Source organism: Protopterus annectens, chromosome 5.part1 (genome assembly GCF_019279795.1).
Source record: "Protopterus annectens isolate FY-2018-M chromosome 5.part1, PAN1.0, whole genome shotgun sequence".
NCBI classification, from domain to species: Eukaryota; Metazoa; Chordata; order Ceratodontiformes; family Protopteridae; genus Protopterus; species Protopterus annectens.
The window spans coordinates 483,090,001-483,112,736 of record NC_056736.1 but is presented as its reverse complement, the minus strand read 5'-3'; positions in this window follow the sequence as shown (position 1 = coordinate 483,112,736).

Sequence of the window (22,736 nt, the reverse complement as noted above, 5' to 3'; positions counted from 1 at the left end):
TAGGCTCCAGAGAGCACCCCTGCATTACCGGCTATAATTCATACCACACCTTTCAGCCACCTAATCTGGACTGAAACATTAAAGGTGGAGGTGTATCCATATTCATCAAAGATACCCACAGCTCCAGGCTAGTTGCTCAGCATAACGCATCTGAGATTATCCAAGCGCAACTAACTCTGGGCAAGACCGCAATCCAAATTGTAACTTGCTACAGATTCCCCACCATGCCCCAGGAGTCCCACTCTGCATTTCTTGAAACACTGGAAAATATTAGGTTGCAACCCAATACCCTAATACTGGGAGATGTCAACTACGCCACCATCAACTGGGAAAACTACTCATGCACTAACTCTTTTGCTCAATGCTTTTTGGAATTCATAAATTCAAATGCCTTGGATCAACTTATCCACACCCCCACAAGGGGCAGTAATATCCTGGACCTGGTCAATACTAACATGGGCGATCGGTGTACAACACCAGAGGTCATCACCTCATTGGTCAGATCCGACCACAAGCTAATCAGCCTAGACATCCACATCCCACCCCCACCCCCCATTAGGGAAACCACAGTAAAAAAATTCTCCAAAGCCAACTTCACGCTTCTTAAGACAGAAGTGGCAAACCTCACCACACCCATGCAGCCAGACAATAGAGGTGTGACTGCTGAATCCTACACAAAGGCACTTTATAAGCACCTACACGAGTGCATGGATCGTGCTATCCCTAACAGAACCAAGATGCTATCCTTCAAAAACGGAAGCCAATCTGGCAGTCCCCTGCCATAAACAAACTCTACAACAGAAGAAAGAAACTGTTGCAAAAAAGAGTCAAATCCCATGACTGGAAGAACTCCCTGGTCAGCCTCGGTAAGAAGCTGAAGTCCCTCATAAAATCCTCCAAAGCTAGTTATGAAAACAAAATCACCACTGATTCTAAAGACAACCACAACACATTCTATAGCTATGTCAAGAATCTCAATGGCAACACTCAGATCTTCACTGAGTTTCAGCACAATGGCACTAAATATACAGAACCAACTGATATTGCCAACAACCTGGCAGATAGGCTCAGTGCTAATTTTACCCCCACCTCAACCCCTAAAGGGCCCATCTCTATACCGGAAGAATGCAAAGTTCCTGAAATCACGGCTGCACAGGTAAAAAACACACTCTCTGAAGCCAAGAACACAGCATCTATGGGTCCTGACAACATCCCAGGCTGCATTCTACATGAATTACAGAACAAACTGGCACCCTACCTAAGCACCATGTTCAATCACAGCCTCACCTCAGGCTTTATTCCCATTGAATGGCGTACAGCAACTGTTATCCCACTCCACAAAGGAGGAGCCACCACGGACCCCGGGAATTACCGTCCCATTAGCCTAAAGTGCCTAATCTGCAAGGCAATGGAATGTATTGTCATGGAACTTATAAACAAATACACTGGTAACCTCCAAACTCTGGACCTCACCCCAGTTCGGGTTTGTAAAAGGAAGATCATGCCTCCTAAACCTGATTGACGTCTTTGATGCAGTCACCAAAGCCACCGTAGATGAGGGTAAGGTGGTTCGCACAGCCTATCTAGATCTCACCAAGGCTTTTGACACCATCCCCTACATTGGAATTATAAATAAATGCACAAAACTAGGTATAAATCCCTATGTCACAAGATGGGTTGCCAACTGGCTCACTGACAGAACCCACACTGTGAAAGTAGCAGACTCTAAATCCGACTTTAGACCAGTGACAAGTGGAGTACCTCAGGGTTCAGTCACGGGTCTTCTCCTGTTTGGCACCTACTTTTCTGAAGTACAGGCTAGCACAGATGGCCTTTGGTTAATGAAGTTCGCAGATGACTGCAAACTGGGAGCCATAGTTGATTCCCTAAATGATGTGGACATCCTACAGAAGGGCCTCACAGAGACAGATGCCTGGTGTCAGTGCCATGGCCTCAAGCTCAATGCCAAAAAGTGCATTGTCATTGCCTTTGGTAAAAACTCTGTACCCATGAGCTACCACATAGGTGGTAGTCTACTTAATACCGAACGTGTGATAAGAGACATTGGGACACAGGTGGACAGTAGCCTCTCCTTTGATAAACACATTGCCACAGTAGTCAGGAAATCCTTCTATGTGGCACAAATCATCACAAAAGGCTTCTCATCCAGGAAAAAAGAGGTCATTGTTCCCCTCTACCCGTCATTCATCAGATCCATTATAGAGTACAATGCCCCTTTTGGTATGTACCTCACAAGACATCTACAACAACTGGAAAGGCCACAGAAATACCTCACAAAGAGGATGACTGGCCTCAAACAGATGCCCTATGCAGAAAAAACTCCAGGTTTACTCCGTTGCATATCGCCTACTCAAAGGCGATCTCTGCCTAACATACAAAGCTGTGTCAAACCCTGAGCTGTTGGACATGCTCATCCTAAAGAAATCCCAATCCCTCCAAAGCTACATGCTCTAGGGACCTAAACCTTCTCACCACAATAAACATGACATGCTAGAGGGATAGATTCCTGTCCCAGAGACTTCTCATACTCTGGAAAAGACTACCTATCGATATCAATCAAAGCTCCTCATTAGCTCTCTTCAAGAAAAATCTTGATGATTTGATGGGAAATAGGAAATTTGCCCTGGGGATCACATCTGTGGCTCTGCTCAACAGGGGCACAGGTAAATAATTTTCTTGGATGGCGAAAGTCAGGGTACCTTTTTGGCTAGGCTTGTATAGGCCCTAGGGTTGATAGCCTAGTACCTACCTATGAACCTATGAATTAAAGTCACCCATGAATTTGGTATTGGGTTGGATGGCTAGTATTTCTTATAAGTTTAAATACATGGTATGGATTTCCTGGGTCATAGAGGGGGACCTATAGCTCGCAAGGAAGTGGTATTGATTTCACCTATGGTGATGTGAACATGAAGCAGCTCAAGTGCATCATCCTGTTTGTCCAGCCTTGAAGTATATTTATTTTTGATGTAAATAGAAACACCTCCACCTTTAGTCCCTGCCTGTGAAGTAGATGGTCTAAATGTGTGGAAGGCATTATAACCTTGCACTGTTGGTGTGCTCTCCATGATATTAAACTATGTCTCAGAGACCACACAGACATCAGCATTCTGTAGGGTAAAGAGAGCTTTCAGGGATGGAGTTTTTTGTTTACGCTCCTAGCATTGAGATTGTCTTTAGATTTTCTTGGTTTTGATTTGCTATGTCAGAAGTACTTTCAGTTTAGCATTGCCTAAAAAGGCACTATGGGGGAAGATAATGTTTTAACTAATATTCAAAAGCTTAGAGGGGGGAGGTGCAGACCATCCCTGGAAAAGCAGCATGGTCTGTTGACCATCTCCTTCCATGCTGACAAATATTGCACCCCTTTAGAATGGCACCAGAAACTAAGCCAATTATTAAAGTCAATCATCTTTTGTTTTCATTGTTGCATCATCCTTGGAGAAGGTAAAATGCTGCTCAATGCTAGTCTCATACCAGCCTGAGACACATATTTAGAGAGCTCCATGATATCTTTCTTCATATAATCTAGGGAGGTGTGTTTCAGGTCATTTACTCCCACATGGACTATGAGTCATATTGGTAACTGTGGTCCAATGACCTGAGTGCATGCATAATGTGGAGGATCCTAGCCCCTGATAAGCAACTGACCATAACTTTCTCCTTACTCAGCCTGGTGAGAGGGACATCAGTGTGCCTCATGACAGAGTCTCCAATGACTAGAATGTTGGATTGTGTGGTGACTTGGCTTATTAGCTTAGAGGAAGAGGATCCATGAGATGTAGCTCTGTGTTGATGTGGGTGTTGTTTTGAAAGAGTGTATTTGGGGCTGCTAAGGGTATTTCTTATGATTACTTTGTCTAGGAGGTCTTTGTGGGTTAGGAAGTTTACATGTAAGTGCCTCAGTATATGTGGGTCTGTTTGTCTGCTTTGATTTGTGCCTGATGTGTACTGCTGACAACCTCATTGACATTAGAAGTACTTTTATGTGAGAACTTTACCTCCAGTTAAGTTGTGTAAATATATCTCTCACATACCATATCAGTCTGTTTGAGAATTAACTTGTTGTCAGTAAACCTGAGGCAATTTCTGCATTGCCTCAGGATGCCCATATCCACTAAGCCAGTAACGGAGACAGTAGGAGAGTTCATATCCATGTTAAATCTCAGTTTACCATCTCGTATGAAGGACAACAAACTCGGGAGTGCAGTATCTCACTTATGTTCTACTTGCAGTGTCAGTAAATTAATGTAAGGACCTTATGTGCGAAGACAATGCACAAGGGCCTCATCTTTGAGCTCCAGTGGAAAGCATGATGCCTGTTGAGCTACTGACATTACTTGATGTTGGATCCTTTATCATGTGTTCCAGCTGAACAGATAATTAGCAGGTTATCTCTGTCTGCCGGGTTTTTTATGTGTTAAAAATGAATTTTTTTTTAACATTATATTTCTAAGTACATAAGTGAAATACAGTATAAGAAGGTATCCTAGACCCTTAATTAACACACTTTAGCTCACCCTGGGACTTGTATTCTAGTCAGTGGCATCAACAAGATTAACTTCCATTGTTTTAATAAACTGGGATTGAAAGGTGTCTCAAATTACAAAGAAAAGGTTTGTATAGTTTCCAGTTCAAAATGCTGATAGTTCAGAATGCAGACAGTGTGAATTGTGGTATCAGACTAATGGCAGTTAATTTGACTGATTTGCAGTTGTTAAGTAAGGTGATAGCTTTAGTGCCGTGCATATTTGTTGGTACATGTTATAGTGTTTAAGCATGTCTTATGTAGTGGAAGTATCATCGAGATGGGATTTAATCTAAGGTGCAGGAGATAAGATTAGACAATTTGTTATGGTTTTGAAGGTTTTGTCCATTTTATTTCAGTTAAAAAAAACTTGAGTTAAAGTAGATTTTGGTAATTTTCATACAATGTCCATCAAGAAAACAGCTGACAATACCAGTATATTCAGATTATCATGTTTTGTCAATATAGTTATAGCCTTATAATAGTGGTCTAAGACTGTTCCTCTTCCTGTATGCAAATTCACATTTACGAGATGCTGTTGTTGAAAAAACTTAACTGAGGTTAAGATGGGTCAAAATGTATTTATCACCTCTCTAATTTTGCATACACTGAAGAATTGTATGATTTTCTGTCTGTCAGTTCTTTCAAATATGTAGATTGTTCCTGTTCTAGTTCATTTTCTAACACATATTCACCTCAATAAAAGCTTCACATCAAAAATCTCTCTTAAGTCATTACTACATGTGCCTATCCTCTGTTTCACTACAGATGCTATCTGCTTTGAAACATTCTTAGTAAGGAATATCTCTAGGAACAAATGTTGGGTGACCACTCTCAGCATGTAAAATAAGTATTTGTAGAAAAAGATTTCCCTCTATGAAGCCATATGCACAAGCCATCAACAAGCTTTGTTATATTTATATTTGAAAACCCAATAGCAAACACACTGAACTCATCAGTAAAATTAATTCAGAACGCACTGATATTTAAATGACTAGCAAACTACTGCAAATCTCCACAAGTTAGCAATCCTTGAAAAATCAACATCACTGGGGGCATGTTTGTAAGAGATGGAAAATATACATCTCTGTGTACACTTTGCGGTCACCTTTTGATATTCACGAAGGACTCTGACATTGTGCTGTACAGTGCTCTGCCATGAAAATATGCATACCATGTAGGGATGGCTCTGTGACCATGCAAATGTCAGTGGGAGAGTCTTATGTTAATTAGCCGTGTGTTCCCTCCTCCGGAATGTCCTCCAGAAAGCCATCTACATGACAAGTGATTCAAAAAATCTCTCATCTGTGTAGATCAGTAAGGCCAGCTCCACCATGTGGTATTAAACACAACCAAAATGTTGTGTTTGACTACTTATCATGACTACTGCATGGGGACTGGAGGGTACAGTGAGGTTATTAGACTAGCTAAACATTAAGTACCATAATGGTACAGTCATCATTATAAGGATGGGTGAATGTGGTTATCACTAGACACTGGGGACTACTTTAAGTGCCATAATGTCATGGATATCAGTACAGGGATCAGGGGTGGAGGGAGACACTAGACACCAGGAATTACATGTATAAGTGCCATGGGGATGATGGTTAGAGGAAGACACTACCCATCAGGGCAATTGCATGTGTGCCATAATGCCACTTAATCTACTAGGGTGATCAGTTTGTGGTGGGACCATGGAATGACAGACAAGTCATAGGGGCAGGCAAGGAGCTGTGTATGGGGTGTGTGTGTGTGTGTGTGCGTGTGCGTGTGTGCGTGTGCGTGTGCGTGTGTGCGTGTGTGCATGTGTGCGTGTGTGCATGTGTGCGTGTGTGCGTGTGTGCGTGTGTGCGTGCGTGTGTGTGTGCGCGTGTGTGTGCGTATGTGTGTGCGTGTGCGTGCGTGTGTGCGCGTGTGTGCGCGTGTGTGCGTGTGTGTGTCTGTGTGTTTGAATGTGTACCTGGACAGTGACTGTATGGTGACTGTAGGAAAAATGCCAATACCTATACTAGCAGCAATTTACTACCATAACATGAGTATTAGCAATGATCTGCACTTCAGAGATATGATAATTAAATGCTTTCATTGTGCCTAACATACCCCTGAATTCCAAAATACCACATTGTGGAAGAAGGGCCTTTTTAGCATGAGCCATAATGAAATCTCAGACAATCACAATTTTATTCAAAAAGGAGTTAATAGATTCATCATTATCGGTATGCTATTCAAAAAGGCATATTGTGAGTTCTTGTATGTTATTACTCATATTATGTAATCCATGTATATTTTGCTCCTCTTGCATTTCTCCTATTTATCCACAACTACAGAAGAATATCTTTCTTGATGTGCAATGTGTTATAAAAATGTCCTCAACAGATCTTTATGGAGTACCAGCAATGAAGTATTCTTTCACAATGTTCGGTATTTACCTTTCCATCTCTGTTGTCTGCTTTGAAGTATGTTTGCCTTATATTCTGGCAAAGTACGCAAATCAGTCTTCTTTAAGTCCCAAGACTAAAATGGTTCATGCAGGTAGAAACGTTACAGACGAATTTACAAAGGTACAAGTTCTATGATAAATTGAAGCACACATTATTTTATTTCTGAATATCATACCTCATTGAGTAAAAATTTTCAATTATTGTATTAACTATCCTACCAATGAGGTAGAAATGGTACAGCTAAGCACAAAACCATAGCTTTAAGAAAACAGAATCACTGCAACGTTTACTTTAAAATGTTCACACAGCTATCAATATGTGAAGTTCCACAAACTTTTGTTTGAATGAACTATATAGCTGAAACCATCATAAGCAATTTATTTTAAATTTTGTAGTTTTATCTTAGGCATAAGCAAAATTGATTTATTTTATGCCTCGTGTTATTTCCCAAAGTAAAACAAAACTCATAACATCAAATTCCATATTACATATATCCCTTTTGACATGGCAAGTATGCAGTTTTAAGAGTACATATCATCATTTGTGTATACAAAGGTTTTTTTGTGTTCACATACTGCTGTCTTAAAACCATGAAGTGAGCTTAACATATGAAATTGTTATCAGAATATTACAAACGCATACCATTAGACTATTTCTTTTAAACACTTAGCGGCAGAATGCCAGGTTTGTTGTCTCTCGCTCTCCTTTTTGTCCCTAATTTTACCACCTTGAATAATTGCAAATTTCATTCTTATTTACTTCACCTAATACTCTGCTGTGCAGGAATCCTATGAGGAGATGCTCATCTAGAAACTTGATAAACTTGATTAACTGCTAATTGATTTGAAGTGGAATGAAGCCAAGTCAATCTGGATTGTTTTCCTTTTTCTTTCTTTCTTTCTTTTTTTTTTGTTTATTTGATGTGTTCATATAAAACAAAGAAATGTATGACACTATCACAGTTACATCTGCTACCTCTAGGAATGCTTTTGTCTATTGTGACCTGAAAAGGCTGTATAAAAGTAAAAATCTTTCCAAGTTCTGCTTATGTATTCAGAAAGAATGAGGGGTAGCAGAAATGTGTTATTTAACAGTAAGACCATAGACATAGTGGCAAAACATGGAATACATTTCCTAGTCCTGGTACCTGGTGGCTATTCATTAAATATATAGCAAATAACTGAGTAATATAAAAAGTCCCTCGCCTAGGACATCAACTGCTAGAGTCATAAGGTAAAAGCGCATTTGTAAAAGTAAGATTTGTACACAGAGGCTTAAGGCTATGGGCTATTAATGTGCTACTTCTTGTATCACAAGATTTGATTTTCACAGCTTTAACTTGCATCACATCTCACTCAAGGCAAACCACTAAATCAGACATTGGTGGACAATTAGGAGAGTGGGCTAAGTTCCCCAGTGGTCTTCTGGACTAGTAAATACCTATGAATGTATGAGACAAAGTAGCCAGATGAAATAAAAAGCATTGCATGTGATATACTACATATAAACAAATGAGCAAATCATCTGGGATGAGAAGTATGGCACAATGAAATAAAAGAAATACAACAATTTTGGTAATAATGCTCTAGGTAATGAAATGCAATCTAATATTCACATGATTTCTTAGATTACAGAAGTTACTGCTACTCAAAACAAGCTGGTATCTTCAAATGAATGAAAGAAAAATTACCCAGCAAAAAAAAAATTTCCACTGGATCATCCCGCTTTCCGGCACACTATATCTAAAAGTTTTAACTCCCACACTGCCATTCTTTTCTAACATACTAACTCAATAGTAAAACAACGATGGACAAAACTTAAAAGTCTGCAGGCACGAAATCACTGCTGGCATACAAAGGCAAACCACGCTTGTAGTGCGTCTCAAGGGAAAACAGAAGTTGAGAAGTTGCAAGTCATGGAAGTATATTACATGACATGAAACCTTGTGAAAAAATAAAAAACTCAACATTGTAACCAGAACTGGGGTCCTAAGCCAAGTGTGTTACCTACCTCGACACTCAAGGTTATAATAGGTCAATGTTTCCTAATAATATTTTGCATTACCTTCATGTCAATGGAAAATCTTAAGCAGAATGACTTAAAGTATTGTGACCCTGTTTTCTCACCCTTTATTCTGCAATGCACACAAAAGGATAGTTGCAAAATTGGTGGGTATCCAAGTAGTCACCTCTATAATAATATCATCCATCAAACTGGTAGAATACATTCTGTCTACAAACATATTTTTCAATAAACTGTACTCCTTAATAAACATGTCATTATTTGTTATCATCATAGAAATTTGTCCTTTCCCTACGTTCCTTTTCATCCAGGGTGGGTGACTATTAGTGAAATGTAAATACAGGTTGTTAAAAGACTTTTGATAATTATTTGTTCAATAAAGAGTGAAGACATGAATCCATACACAGCAACATACTGGCAGCTTTTGACATAATGGTGTTCTACAGAGGATATACATCAGAATTGTAAAAACTCCCACCTAGGTTCAAGCTCTCTCACAAAACTAAAATTGAAGCTGAAAACTGATTTTGTCAAATTGCATTTAAAAGAAAGCATGATGCAGCAAAAAGATATCTTAAGACTACATTTTGCAAGCTGGCAAGCTCCCCTCTACCAACTCCACACACTTACACTCCCTTATTGAAGTATGTTAATTCCTCAGCTACTTGATTAAGACAGAATATATGCTTGTGAATGAGAGGGGGGATAGAGGAATGGTGAGGATGCAAGGAGTAGAGGTGGCGAAGGTGGATGAGTTTAAATACTTGGGATCAATAGTTCAAAGTAATGGTGACGGTGGAAGAGAGGTGAAGAAGAGAGTACAGGCAGGATGGAGTGGGTGGAGAAGAGTGTCAGGAGTGATTTGTGACAGACGAGTGCCAGTAAGAGTGAAAGGGAAGGTCTACAAGAGGGTAGTGAGACCAGCTATGTTATATGGGTTGGAGACAGTGGCATTGACAAAAAGGCAGGAGTCAGAGCTTGACTTGGCAGAGTTGAATATGTTAAGATCTGAACTGGGTGTGATGAGGATGGACAGGATTAGGAATAAGTATATTAGAGGGTCAGCCCAGGTTGGAAAGTTTGGAGACAAAGCCAGAGGGGCAAGATTACATTGGTTTGGGCATGTGCTGAGGAGGGATGGGAAAAAGATGCTAAGGATGAAGCTGCCAGGTAACAGGAAAAGTGGAAGGCCTAAGATAAGGTTTATGGATGTGGTGAGAGAGGACAAGCAGGTGTCTGGTGTGACAGAGCAAAATGCAGAGGACAGGAAGAAATGGAAACAGATGATCTGCTGTGGCGACCCTTAATGGGTACAGCCAAAAGAAGATGATGAATTCCTCAGCTACTTGACTGCATAGAAAATAAAATGACAACGCATGATAAATAACTTCTAGCTCATGAGAAGACACTACATCGGAACTGATTATCTATCAGTGCTATTTATTGGATGAACTTTTCTTCTAATTGTAATTTGACAAAATGAGCTTTCAGTCATTTGGTTTTGGTATTTTTAGATTCACCTAAATCAGATTCAAATAAACAATGAGATGTCTTCTTATTACTGTTAGCTGCTGATTTATTTGGTTATTACTGTTAACTACTGAGTTATTTGATGGTGCTAAGCTGTAACTGCTATTCAGCACTCCTATATGTTTTGAGAGCTAGCTAATGTTCTAACTTACAAACTGCTTGTTTTTTTTTATCTTGTTTTATGAAGGTAGAGCTTTAATTGTTGAATATCTGCCAGGCATCCTGCTAACTGTTTTGCAGAGGTTATTCAGATTTTGATTACATTTGTAAGCATTCCTATGGCATGCTACTGTACTTAGAGGACTTACAGGCTGGACTTTACAATTGCTTTTATAGAAAGCTAAGTAAACGCAGTTCATGTTACTGTTAGTTCATACTGAATAACATAACTCTAGAATTATTGTCATAGAACAGCAATACTTTGCTTTATACATTATATCCTGTGTGTATTTACTGCTGAATTATACAGCTGTTATCACTTGACTTAGAGGCTGCATGTTACTGCTCTTAGTCTGTGGTTTTACAGAGCTGATACTGTATGTAATATAATCAGTTTTAATTATAATGTATGGAATATAATTAATTTTACTCTCCATCTTATAGGTTCATAGATTAGTACTAGGCTAATTGCCCTTACGGGCCATTTTAAGCCTAGCCAATTATCCCATGTGAGAATCAAACCCTGCACCTTGTGTCTGCAAGGTAAAGACCTTAACCATTCTGCCATCCTCCCAATCTCAATTCCTTGCATGCTCTCCACTTCACATTTGTGTAACCTTTGCACTAATTCTTCCCTATTACCTTTATTTTTCAATTTGAATGAGTTTCTTCCTGCATGACCCCCCCCCCCCCCCCACACACACACACACACACACACACACCTGGAATGAACTGCATAAAGCAATATCTACCTTCTCAACTGAAGCTGGCTATCTTAACTAAGTAAAACCTCTGGGAAGCAAAAACCTGACTCATTCCAGCTTTTCTGTTGTAATAGGTGAATTACAATTTAGTTTTTGTAAATTGTTGAGGCTTAAAGGTGTTTCCACTTAAAGAAATCCCAATCCCTGCAAGCTACACACTCTAGGGACCTAAACCTTGTCACCACAATAAACAGAACATGCCGGAGAGATAGATTCCTGTCCCAGAGACTTCCCATACTCTGGAATAAACTACCTATCTATATCAAACAAAGCTCCTCATTAGCACTCTTCAAGAAAAATCTTGATGATTGGATGGAAAATAGGAAATTCACCCTGGGAATCACCTCTGTGGCTCTGCTCGACAGTGGCACAGGAAAATAATTTTCTTGGGTGGCAAAAGCCAGTGTACCTTTTTGGCTGGGCTTGTATAGGCCCCAGGGCCGATAGCCTAGTACCTACCTATGAACCTATGCACAACAACAGTGATGGGATCCAGACAGTTGCCACTAGATTGGGCCATAATACCTTGAATCAGCCTTACACTCACACAGTGTTACAGTCTCAATCAATTATTGTTTAATTTGATAAAGTTTTGCTTTTACTTTCATTATAGTTTCTATACTAATCACAACTCTCTCCATAACTGCCAAACAACTCTGTTTGTGTGCTTGTAGTGATAATTATTTAAAGTATTCCACAGCTACTCAGATCAGTCTTTTGTTAGATACTGATATTTTTTCTCCCTGTGGGGGCTATTTTTTCTCACTGTGGGGGCTGGACCTGCTCTGTTCGCTACGCTCACTCTGCTCACCTCCATGCCCCCATCCCCGCCCACCCTGTGGGGGCTATTTTTCTCCCTGTGTGGGCTGGACCCGCTCCATTTGCTATGCTCACTCCGCTCCCCTCCCTGCCCCCATCCTCACCCTCCCCTCACAACATCATCCTTATACCTAACCTTACCCCTCCAACACTTCTCTTACACCTATTCTATAACCTCTTTAATTATTTTCTACAGTCATACCTTACCTCTTACCTAATCTGCCTCCCCACTCATTCTAAATATGGCCATATAGTGTTATCACACTACATTCAACCACCATTATGTCCCTCACTACTTTTTCTATGCTCTCACGTCTCTCGCTTATGCTCTCTGTCCTAATAATAATCACAGCCTTCCAGATACCCAACATACCTCCTATATCCACATGTACAACCATCACACATAACCCACATTTACTAAGTTACTCAAGCATTCACCATAGCTTATTCACAGTTAATACCTCTGTACTATCTAAAGTAAAAATTCTACCTCTCCACAGACACCCCCATTATCACACCACCAGCATCAAATATACCATTTCAAGAAAAAACTAAGTATAGCTCACATAATTTGGCAAAGCATTATAACCCAGTGTGGTGATTTACATCCCAACCCAGGTCCAACACTCCCCAGCCCTAGCAAACTGAGCAAATCTCTCTTGCTGTCAACCATAAATCTCCAAAGCCTTGGAAACAAGATACCTAAACTCCAGGCATGGATTTCACTAAACAACCCTGATATTATAGCAGCTACTGAAACCTGGTTGAAATCATATGTAAAAGACACTGAGTTTCTTCCCCAAGGCTACTCATGCTTGAGAGCCGATTGGCTGAACAAGAGAGGAGGAGGAGTAGCAATACCATTCCCTAGCAAATATACATTAATTCCCTACTCAAAACCAGCACCCAACTTCTCCCCAGCCGAAGTACTAATCTCTATATTAAAACTTAACAACCATAAAAACATTTGCATAATTGCTCTGTATATTCCTCCAGGAAACAACATTAACCAATATTAGAAAACATACTTGCCTGGACTTCACAAAACATAGATCATGAAACCATCATCTTAGGTGATGTAAACATTAATTAGCTAGACATTGCCCAGAACAATCCCTCAAAAAACATAAACCTTTACAACTTCTCCCAACTAATGGAGGACATCACCAGACCCCACAAAAATAAAATGCATGGTTCCACAATAGGTTGGATATTAGTTTCCCACCCTAACAATATCATCACTGCAGGCATACTACCTAATACCAATAGCGACCATCACCCAGCATATATCCTACGCAAAACCACCCCAACCTCAGGGCAATACAAATCAACCAGAAATTTTATTAAGTCCCAACCATCCATATTTAATGAAACCTTAGCTAAAGTAAATTGTGAACCCCACAAATCCCTGCCACTTAACGAGGCTGCTGGGTTCTTTAACTCAACATTCCTAGACTTCCTAAATAGGCAAGCACCCACCTTCCAAAAATGAATAAAACATAATCATTCAAGCTGGCTCTCAAAATCCACCAAAGAAGTCATGTCCACAAGGGATAAAATCTGGAAATCATGGCAGAAAAACAAAGACCCTACAACTCCAATACAATATAAACAACGCCGTAACCAGGCAAAATGTCTAATAACCAATAATAAAAAAGCCCACTGCCTCCACCTACAAAGCTAACATAAAAAAAATCCCAAAAAATTCTGGTCCTCCATCAACCATCTATCACATCCAGGTTCTCACAGCAACCCATCCACTAACCGACATAAAACCTCTACCGAACTTACCACCCTCTTCAGTTCCTACTTCATTGACACCATAGCTAACCTAACCACCAACTTTCCTATGGTTAACACCACCACCACCAAGACAGCTAATGACCAAACCATCCCAGAAAACAATCCTACACACAACTCTAACCTAAAATTCTCCCCCATACCAATTACCACAATAAAAAAAAACTTTTACTTAAGCTTAAACCCTGTACTCTAGCCCCTAACAATCTACCCCCACACTTCAAAAGAAGGGAGTTTTCCCAAAAGCTTTGTGAAGTAATAAACCTGGTCTTTCACTGACTTTGTGTGTCCATTATTGGATTTGCTTGGTTTGCTGTTTGTCAAACAATATGAACCACTACCTTCCATCAGTCAGTGGTTACAACATATACTCACGGTTTGTTAAGGTTATACAACTGCCATCTTCTTGAGCCGTCCTTCTAATATACATTTACAATATGGAGACTATGCTAAGGCACTCTGCCCATTCACAAGTCCAGTATCTCTAAACTGCATGTTTAGATCTCATGTGAAATATAAAAAGGACAACAAGTGGCCACAGGGCCAAAATGTGGTGTATGCAATTCAGCTCAATGCATACAGCAGATGCAGTTAAAGTTTACAGCTAATCACTCCCATCTGCATCTGCAACCACACCTCCGAACCTGAAGATATAAAGGCTGGATATAGGCTCTTAAAAGGGAGGTACAACTGGACAAATATATGAAAATCTAATTTGTGTGACATGTGCATGGTAAATAGCATAGTAATGTGTGATACCATGACTTAGAAACCCAAGCTTAAAAACAGAGTTACAAAACAAAAAATGCACGAATGAATGAATGAGTGAGTGAATGAATGAGTGAATGAGTGAATGAGTGAATGAATGAATGAATGAATGAATGAATGAATGAATGAATGAATGTTCCTAGTGGCTATGCTTAACTCACAGCTGTGTATGCCTGCCATTTCATAGGATCATAGGAGCATAACTGCTGTCCCTGTCCAAAAGGGACACAGGTGAAACTCCCAGGATGAATTTGCGGTTTCCCATCCATCATCCAAATTACACCTAAATGGGGTCAGTGAGGGGCTCTGCTTCACCTGAATGGGAAGTTTGTTCCAGAGAACAGGTAACCTCTTTGAGACATACCTGTCTCTCCAACAAGTCCTGTTGAAGTCACATATTAGGTTGAGTTCCCTAGAGCAAGTGCATCTTATACCATTTGATTTATGAATGTGGGCTGAAAACCTGTTCAGTGTCACTGTTTTGTGAATGAGAGAGCAAAGATTCCAAATTCTTAGTGTATATACATCTCTCACAAATTGAGCTTGAGTGGTCTAGGACTAGTGGGTAGTCAGTGTACATGAGGCAGTTGCTACACTGCCTCACGATACCCATGCCAATCAAGCTGGCAGGATAAATGGAGGAGAAGTGACCATCCATAATACTAGGTGACAATTTGCTTACTTTAATTTAGAAGGATGTAGTTTAATTGGGGGATAAATGCTGGGCTTATACTGTTGGGGCTCTCAAAGGATACAAGACTATTAGGGATTAGGAGAGTTCAATAAAATTGGTAAATGCTGTAGAAAGCACCACTGTGATGCTTTCTGAGCAGCTAAATGCAATTTACGGGACTCCTCAGTTGGAGCACGGGCAGCATCTAAGGGAAAATAAATCTACTTTACCTTTTGCATCTGTAACTACTGATGGTTACCTCCACTGCTTGGTGTGTTACATGCAAACAGATACCTCGGATTGCTCAGATGAAGATAGTAGAGTAGTGGCTGGTTGCCAAACTCTGTGGAGCTGTGTTAAAACAGGTGCAAACCTGCACAATCACTGGGCTAATGTAACAACTGTAAACCCCTTTTTAAAACAAGTTAAATAATTTTTCAAACAAGTTGCCAATGAAAATGCTCAGTACTGATCCTTATTCCAACAATCTCCAACTCAGATGAGTCCTTTGCTACACTCTTCTGTCACAAGGGTGCAGGAGGCCCTCTTAATGTAAGATGGACAGTTTTAGTGCTCAGATAATGCCAAGCAGTCTAGATTCAGCACATCTGAATCTAACCTATGCTATAAAATACACAAGTACTAGAAAATGCGGTACTTACATGTTAACGCAACCAGATTTTGTAATACAATGGACTTTACTGATGTTTAGTAAGCGAGCGAAAAATAAATGTTTTACGGAAGGGTAAAGTATTCCAAAGTGTGCTGGGATAATGGTAATGCTTTTTTAAGGAATTATCACCTACAGTTTCAGGATTTGTGGATAGCCTGCTGTAAAAATGCCAGAGCGTTGAGTTCAGTGATAAGAGCGGTTGCGTGTGTTCGTATATTGGCCTGAAAGCACTGTGGGACTTAGCACACAATGTAAGGTACTTTTCCGGATTTAATTTTTCTGCTTTACTTTGTTATTTCTGGAGTTAGTACTTAAATTTTCAAACCTTCTCAGTAAGGATCTACTGCCAAAAGCTGTTGCGTGTTGCCTTTGCTTTCATGCATTTTCATTTGGATAAATGTGGATGTGCGTCACAGCAGTAGTGTTGATACTTGAAAGTCCTGAAGGTATATATTCTGATAAAAACATGCAGTAAGGTAACTCAGATGCTCAGGTAAGAGCCGCCCTCTCCAAAGCAAAAAACACAGCATCAATGGGACCAGACGGTGTCCCGGGCTGCGTCCTACATGAACTTCAAGAAGAGCTAAACCCAAACATAAAACTACTGTTCAATCTCAGCCTTACTACAGGATATGTACCCAAAGAGTGGCGTACAGCAACAGTGGTCCCTCTCCACAAAGGTGGTGCCTCAACGGATCCTGGAAACTATCACCCCATAAGCCTGACTAGCTTGGTCTGCAAAGCTATGGAAAGGATCATCATGGACCTAATAAATAAAGATATTGGGGACGTACAGACACTGGATCCTACCCAGTTCGGCTTTGTTAAGGGCAGATCCTGCCTCTTAAACCTGGTCGATTTCTTTGAAACAGTCACCAAGGCCATTGACGAGGGGAAGGTGGTCCACACAGCCTACCTGGACCTCATAAAAGCCTTCGATACAATACCCCACTCGGGCATTATAGATAAGCTCACCAGCTTAAATATAAACCCCTATGTCACTAGATGGGTTGCAAACTGGCTCAAGGACAGAACCCACATGGTTAGAATTGCTGGAGCCATGTCAGACTCCAAACCATTTACAAGTGGCATCCCACAAGGCTCAGTCCTGGGACCTCTCTTGTTCGGTATATATTTTTCGGAGGTACAGGCCATAATGGAAGGACTGCAGCTGACCAAGTTCGCAGATGACTGCAAACTGGGCACCATAATCTACTCTCCAGCCGACACAAGCATCCTCCAAAAGGGCCTCATAGAAACAGACAACTGGTGACAGAGCCATGGCCTCAAGCTAAACGCCAAAAAGTGTATAGTCATCCCCTTTGGCAAAAACAAAGTGCCCACAAATTACCACATAGGTGGTAATCCATTAAGTACAGAAGAAGTAATTAGGGACCTGGGGACCCAAGTTAATAGCAATCTCTCATTTGACAACCACGTGGCCAAAGTGGTTAGAAAAACATTTTATATAGCCCACCTAATCATGAAGGGATTCACATCTAGATCAGGGGAGGTCATCGTGCCTCTTTCTTCATCCCTCATCAGACCCATAATTGAGTACAATGCCCCTTTTGGGATGTACCTTACCAGACACCTGCAGCAACTGGAAAGACCCCAAAAGTACCTCACCAAGAGGATCAAAGGGCTCAAACAGATGCCATATGCTGCCCGGTTAAAGAAACTCCAGCTCTACTCAGTGGCATACCACCTGCTCAGAGGCGATCTGTGTCTGATGTATAAAGCCATGTCCAACCCGGAATTAATGGACATGCTGCACCTCAGAAAATCCAAATCCCATCGAGCTACAGACTCGAGAGACTTGAACCTCAGCACTGAAATAAATAGGACATGCTGGAGGGACAGATTCATAACCCAGAGGCTCCCTTCACTCTGGAATAAAATCCCAGTCCAGGTTAGGCAGAGTCCCTCACTGACTCTCTTCAAGAGGAATCTTGATGAGTGGATGGGAGATCGTAGGTTTACCCCGGGTATCACTTCTGTGTCACTGTTAGACAGAGGCACAGTATACTAACCTCGAAAAAGGGCATAGCAAAATTAATTTAAAATGGGTGGCGAAAGCCAAACACACTCTGGCTAGGCTTATAAATGCCCTAGGGCAGATAGCCTAGTATGAACCTATGAACCTATGAACTGTGTAACGTATGACATGTACCTAAAAATTTGAAGGGAATGTAGCTCTGTCATTCCCTGTCTGTCCAATTAAAAATGTAAAAACCTATCTGCCTTTGAAAAACCTGTTAACTATAGCTTTGACAACTCTTTTGATTGCACGAGAAAAGGAATGCATATAAAGCAGTATGGGACAAGCTTAGCTGATATGAGATGTTGGCGGTAACATGGGAAACATATTTTCAAGGCTTATTTTGTCAGCGGTTTTAATGGTAAACATAGTTAAACCTTATAAAAATTACATAAAACATGTTGTTAAAGTTTATAAGACTTTATTTGTGTTTTTTAATGTAAACCGAAGCAACCAGCATTACTATGAAAATCTGGTTGTGATAGCAAGTAAGTACTGAAAATGCAAAGTGCAGGAAAACAGTCTCAAAAAGCAAACAGTTGAAACAGTGAAACAGCAAAACAGTTAAAATGGCTAAAAAAATTAACAGTAGGTGGCAGTTCAGTAATACAAAGTTTAAAAGTGCAGTTCAGTGAATAAAAATACTTATTTTTCTTGTAGATTTCAAAGGATGCCTTGGGTTTCTTTTAGATTCACTCCAGCAATCAGAGAGAGCACAGCAATCCTAGAACAGCGCCTGTAAACTGAGCACAGGCCCTTGCAAATGTGCTGCCTAAATACAAACTAAGTTAAGCAATTTTCAAACAAGCTGATCAATGGAAATGCTTAATGCTGCATGTGATGGTAAAACTCTCCTCAGTTGCCACACAGCTCATAAGCTACATCCCTGCTCTTCTTCACTTTATTTTAATTCTTGTTCTTGCAGTATAAAATAATAATTCATAGACATAATTTTTAATTTCAATGGCAAAGAAAAGCAGCTTCCATTTACTTATTTCCCCAAGTTCAGTGCCCCCTTTAAAGTAAGATTCAAGAAACAGCAGCAGTGGCGTACATCAGACTATAAACGTGTACACATTCCCTTTCATTAAGTTTTTTCTTGTTTGATCAGAGAAAGTAATAATAACAAATACAAAATAATAAAAAAATGTTTAAATACTAAATTATACTACATTACTCAGATTAAATAAAATGTTATATATGTTTCCATGTATATTATATTTGATTATGCTGAAGTTACAGCTATCACATTATATTGAATTCTGCAATCTTCTAAGATCTCTTATTTTCTGCCAGCACCTCATTCAAAAGTAGATAGGAAAAAAAAGTCTTATGGTCACTTGTGATAGTGAGAAGTGAGGTACCTTTCCTACACACACACACACACACACACACACACACACACACACACACACACACACACCACTATTGCTATTTTGATGACTGAGTCAGCTTATAAAGTATTAGCAAGTACTTACTGTTTACGCCCACTTTCTCTCTAACCTTGCAAGACATGCAATCGATAAGTTATGGTCAATGCTATAATGATGTCATCACATATGACACTGAGGCCCTAGGTTCTTCATAAGGGCATGATTGCCAGTGAGGAGAAATGAATGTAACAAATTATGACTTAAAGGAGCCACTTCTTTAGATCCTTCCTCCTAATGTGAAATTTGGTATTTTCCAGTAAACAGAATAAAAGAGGGCACTGGATAAGGTAGCATGACTTAAGTGGTAATGCAAGCATCCTTGGTGAACTTCAAACCTGTTTCAAGTGCAACCAATAGTGTGTGTGTGTGTGTGTGTGTGTGTGTGTGTGTGTGTGTGTGTGTGTGTGTGTGTGTGTGTGTGTGTGTGTGTGCTTGTGTATGTTTTGTGGGGCTCAGTGAATCACTCCTGGTTTTGATTTCATATAGTTTATTAAACTATTAAGCAAAATTCTTTAATACTTGAATAAGCATACATAATTAAAATCTTTCCTTTTTAGATAATTCTGCTTTATACACAAATGCAACAACAAAGAAGCTGCATAATAAAATGAAATTAATAAGTACTATATGCACATAATCTGATATGAGTATTCATAACAATAAGGCATGTGGAAACTAGACAAGCTTAGAATTAAAAAAAGAAATGTATTATCTATCTATCTAGCTATATATCTATCTATCTACTATCATTTATTTATCAACTTGTTGAGCTGATTGTTGAAATGGCCTTTTCAGCCATGAAGACCTGTGAGTTTTTATTATGCACCTCAGTGTCTCACCCTTACTAATACTTAAATTAGGAAGTATTTAGCAAACTCAGTTGTGTAGAAATTCAGAACCACTGAAAATGATAACAAACACAAATGATAGTTATCTTATCCATTACTGATCTGTTTTGCACAGTTTTTGGTATTCTATCAGATGTTTTAACAACCAAGAACCCCTTATCCTCAGAAGAAGGCAAAGACAATCTAAATACATACATAGCCAATTCCCTTACTTGTATATCCTCCTAATTTGTAGGCAATTGAATCCACGGCACAGTATTACAATATGATGCTCATTGTGGACATGAATGCTTTAATATCGTCTGTCATTCTCTGTTGTTGCTTGAAGACAATGAATCAATAAATAAGAGAGGACTGAAGTCTTTAAATGCTGAGACCAGCCTTCTTTTTCCCCTCTATTCTTCTCTTTCGCACTTTGTGTCAGTATGTTGCATCTTTCCTGAATTCTTCATTTAGGGTACATTGAAAAAGCTGCTAAATAGAGCTATGTTTAAACTCTTCTGTACAATGTCTTCTTGCATCGTACTGCTTTCATTTGTAGAATAAAAAATACATTTGTGCAGACTGTGAAGACAGACCAGGGTGAGCACGGAGATAAAAAGTATAAGTAAATAAATGACTTATCAGAGAAACAGTCATAGGTATTGCACACCTAGAAAAGAATAAAGCTTTTAGTTTAGTGATCTCAGAGTGAATTTTGTGTCATCTTTTCTTCTCGATTTCACATTTATAGAAAAATAAAATCAGAGTAATCTTTTAGACAGACTAACTTTAAGGTATCAAGGACAAGTACTTTTCTGCTAGATAAAAGCTTTTCTTCCTCTCTTGTACAGTGTTAAATGACTACAAAATGCAAGCACTTAAGCCAGAAGTCGTAGTATAGCATATAAGTGCACAATAAGGCTATCAGGTGGACTCTTTTTAAGTGTTTTAAGCACCCATGAATTCATACTTAAAGTGGCATAAATCTATGGACTGTCTACATGGAACTCAGAATGGTAGTACAAAAAGTTATGAATGAAAGGGGTGACAAAAATGAAAAAAAAAATACAGCTACATCTTTACATAGTGGATATTGTAACGCTAGCAAATAAAACATTCCATCACTCCTACTGGTTCAAAGTATGGAAGGGGATCATGGCAAGGATATTTACTTCTATTCCTTCCTCCCTTATTTTTATGTTTTTATTAAGGGTTTAGGTTAAAATTGTTGAAAAGTATTTCTAGCTTGTTATGGGAAATAAAATAGAGAATAGATATCAAACTTTTTTAAAGCATCCGATTGTGCAGTTGTCAGGTAATAATCCATGCATGACCCCATATTTGCACAAAAATCTGGAGTTCTGCTTTTTAATATAACAGCGGTAAATGGTTATGACTTATCACAAAAATAGAACACAACTGTTGGCCTTTCCATATTTGTGCGTGTGTGTGTGTGTGTGTGTGTGTGTGTGTGTGTGTGTGTGTGTGTGTGTGTGTGTGTGTGTGTGTGCTTTTTTATGAATTTAAACCACATTTCAAATTTTATAATAGATATATATATATATATATATATATAGATATATAGATATATATATCTATATAAAATCAGAAATCCACTGAGCCCCACAAAACAAACACAAGCACACACATACACACACTATTGGTTGCACCTGAAGTTCACCAAAGATGCTTGCATTACCACTTAAGTCATGCTACCTTATCCAGTGCCCTCTTTTATTCTGTGTACTGGAAAATATACAATTTCACATTAGGAGGAAGGATCTAAAGAAGTGACTCCTTTAAATCATAATTTGTTACTTTCATTTCTCCTCACTGGCAATCATGCACTTATGATATATATATATATATATATATATATATATATATATATATATATATATATTTATATATATATATATATATATATTTATATATATATATATATATATATATATAAATATATATATATATATATATATATATATATATATATATATATATATATATATATATATATATATTTATATATATAGGTTCATAGGTAGGTACTAGGCTATTGGCCCAAAGGTCTACGTAAGTCTAGCCAACAAGGTTCCCTTGTTTACGCCACCCAAGAAAGTTATTTTCCTGTTCCACTGTCGAGCAGAGACACAGAAGTGATCCCTGGGGTGTATGTCTTATTTCCCATCCACTCATCAAGATTTTTCTTGAAGAATGCTAATGAAGAACTTTGC